Source organism: Athene cunicularia (genome assembly GCF_003259725.1).
Source record: "Athene cunicularia isolate RWA chromosome 3 unlocalized genomic scaffold, athCun1 chr3_part1, whole genome shotgun sequence".
In the NCBI taxonomy this organism is placed as follows: domain Eukaryota; kingdom Metazoa; phylum Chordata; class Aves; order Strigiformes; family Strigidae; genus Athene; species Athene cunicularia.
Genome location: NW_020799097.1, coordinates 92,361,741 through 92,365,466, shown reverse-complemented (window position 1 = coordinate 92,365,466; position 3,726 = coordinate 92,361,741).

The window sequence follows — 3,726 nt, the reverse complement described above, 5'->3', positions numbered from 1 at the left end:
GAAGGAAAATTCATGACTATTTTTTACAAAGGAAGCAGCTGTTCCCTGCAGTTTAGAATTGATTAGTAAATGGATATGCAAAAAGCTCTGTATGGAATTAGACAAGTATGAGTCTGTGCACTTCAATCTATTTTATACATGTTCTCCAAGACCTCAACAACTAAAGCTAATGCTCCCTCAGCTCCATTGAACTAATTAAGCTAGGTCATTATATTAATAATGGGTTGCCCTTCTGTCTGCATTTATGGCACTTAGCAAGTCAGTGTCTGTGTGGATGCTTATTTCGTGAAGGAGAAAGCTCCTGTCAATGAATTAGATTAATCCATCAAGAGAATTAATGCAACTTGATTACTGTTGATATCTGAAAAAGCTAGCGTACACAAACAGCTATCTGCAGCTGTAGGAAGAGCTCAACAACACTCTAAATCACTGAGCAAGGCCCTAAGCCTGTATTATTGAATAAAGAGGTTGCTCTCGCCAAGATGTGGTGATGGGCTGCTGATGTGATAAATGCAAAGGGGACCACAGGATCTGAATGTAGCTCTCAATGCTTAGCTTAGCTCAGTTGGGTTGGTATTTTGCCACAAATAGTTCTAATGCCTTCTGCCATGTAAAAATATTTCCCCAAGTGAGTTTTGCATTCCCTTGCTTCCTTAAGGAGCATGGAAGAGCAAAGACACTGGAAAATTAAGAAAAACTTTGCAGTCGTCATCCGTCCCCATTCATTCATCCCCGTCTGTCCCATGTCTCCCCACCCCACCCCAATCATCTGCACTTTGGACATGGCTTATCTGTTTTCTTGCTTTGCCAGTTCTTTAGGCAGCCAATTCATCTCCTTCAGTTCCCTTGCCATAGCCATGGCTCCTAATGGTGTGGATGTTCCCAAGTACTGCAAAAGTAGGCCCTTAGGCCAGCGGTAATTGGCAGAGAGGAGAATGCAATGAATCTTCTGTATCATATTAAAATATAATGAAAATTTGATAACTGGGATAAAGGAAAAGGTTTCAAAATTGCTGAAGTGGAAATATATAAAGAACAACAGGTTTTCTTCTTGACAGAGAGAAATATGCATGTGGGCTTCTTTGTATTATAGGTATGACAATTATGATTTAGCATGAAACGAAGTTTAAAAAAAATCACAAGTTTTTGAAGCGATCCTGACTCCTAAAAGCTGATGGGCCATTCCAGAACTTCAGTTATCAAGAATGAAGCATTAGCGATCTATTACTAGCATCCAGCGTTCTTGATTAAGCATTTACTTAGCTGCAGCACAGGGGAACAAGACTTGGCTCAGAGTCTAACACCTACAGAGACTACATTTGATTTGTTTTACTCATACATCATGAGAAAGGCATGAAGCAACTCAAGAGTTGCAGAAAAGTGTTCTTCAGCCTCTTCATGCCCTCCCTGCCCTCCCAACCACTGGCTGAGGATCCAAAGATTGGGCTTGGTGAACTGCCCAGGATCTTTGTAAGCACTGGAGTAGGGAACAAATTGTCCAGATGGTTTGCTAAACCATTAAGTGCCTATTCAGTGAAGCTGTTTGTTTGAAAATATGATGTAGGTAACTCATTTAAGACTTTGTGGATATGAATTTGTTTAGGTTTTTGTCTGCAGTGTAACACTCATTTACAAATAAGGTTACTGTAATGCATGTAGGCTTCAAAGGCATGATTCATGGCACTCTTACATGTTTCCTAACAATACATGGCAATATAGGTAGCCTGACATAGCTGTAAATTAGCTATTTGGATGCATAATAGCAAATACATACCGAAACCAGAACATTTTGAATAAAATTTGATAGCATGTGAATCACTGGGTGAATCTTGCAAAGGTGGTATTAAGCTCAGGTATAACCATTAGTTTGACTAATGATGCATAGAGAACATAACATGTGGAATTATCCAGAATTTCTTGGAGGAACTGTTTTCATCAACAGTAGTACAAGAGGAAGAAAGAAAAAAAAAATCAAAATAATGTTCTGTACAGGCTATCTTAAAACATTTTGGACTGTTATTTCAAAATCAAATTTCCACAAATAAAGAGAAAAATGTCATTCGCTGTGGCACTTTTCGCAAAGTCGGAAGGTTAAAAGAAAGTTATTTTGTAACCAAGCATAAAATAGGCATTTGAAAAATGATTTGGCTGGAAAAAACACAATTTTTTCCACATTAAGATAACTTAAGAACAACCAAATTGATTTTTATTAGACTTCTCATATTCACTTCTGAGCTGACACATGCATGAGATATTCAGCCCTAAAGGTCACTTCTGAGAAAGCTATAAGTAACTGGAAACAGCACTGCAGGATGAAATGATGTCTCATTGCTAACTATTACTGTTGGAGAGTGATAAATATTTTACTCCTGAGGCTAAGAGCCAGATCCTGTAAATAAATTTCTATTTCTCGGTTGTATGGCTAGATGAAAGATGATGTGACAGAGCTGTTTTTCCCGATTTTAATATTTTGTTTAAAGAGAGGGTGGGACGGCCCGACCTGCTTTTAGCAGGCATCCACGCGGAGGGATGCCAGCCAGGCCTGTGGGCCTGCGTTGGCGGGAGCCCACCCTGCACCCTCTGCAGCCAGGAGCGGGCACAGGGTGAACCCCAGCTCCTCTTGCCCCACTGAGAGTGGGGCCGCTGGCCATGCCTGGCACCGGTGTGAAGGGAAGCTGCTACAAGTATACTTGATATTGCTAATGTACAGGTACCTGTAAAATAAGACAGTTTTAATGTTAGACATCACTTACGCTTTACCAGCTTCTATTTTTCCCTGTATTTTACTGTAATGTATATAATTTCATTTATACGTTTTCCTAACTACCCTTTGTAGTCATTACCCCGTTACCCACTTAGAAGATGTTTTAAAGATGTTCCTTGCCTCATAAACATACAATAGACCTTGGACAGTTTGAAAAACTCCCTGAGTACATCCCTAATAGCAGGAACCTTAAGAAAACAAGGGCCTAAGAAGACGCCAGTGTCAAGGTAAGTGTTGAAAGCTGGAACAAACAGGAGCCAAAGGACAGATGAAAACTCTGCAACCATGCATGGACACTAGAAACCTGAAGTTCACTAACAGCGTGAGAAAGGCTGTGTGGACCCCTAAGGAGGAGGTAAGACCCTCACTCTATTTTTACTATGTATGCTCAGACTATGTAAATGAATCCTAAGAACCCATTAGCGTAAGACTACCTTTTCTAAGAAATCTAATGCATACTTTTTGTGTATATTATAGTCAGAGTTTTGTTATTAAGTGCGGCAGCTGTGGTAGAGCCATCCCCAGTGCTTCCCAGCGCTGGGAATAAAGAATACCCGCTCAAGTTATACTCAGTTCTGACTGTGGAGTGAAGCTCTTTGTTTCGGGTGCCCCCCTCCTCCTGCGGGCCGCCCCCTCCCAGGCCGCTCAGTGCTCCTCTAAAATGGCCGCTCGAACGCCCAGCGCCAATGTTGTAGTCACGCCAGCCGCCAACGCCTCATTCACCCTCCCCAGACTTTTGTCACCCCGCGCTTTATCCTCTCCCTCTCCTTCTGCTTTTTGAGTCAACATTAGTCATTAAAGTTTAAATATGAAAAAGCAAAAGGGGGAGGCCTTCGGTGATTTACAGCTGTTCTCCAGAGCTAAACGGCCGGCTCCGCTATCAGCTCCGCCAAGGGAGGGCGGGGTGCCGCTCCCCGGTTGCCTCCGGCCTCCCACGGCGGGCCCAGGCCCCTGGGGGTCCT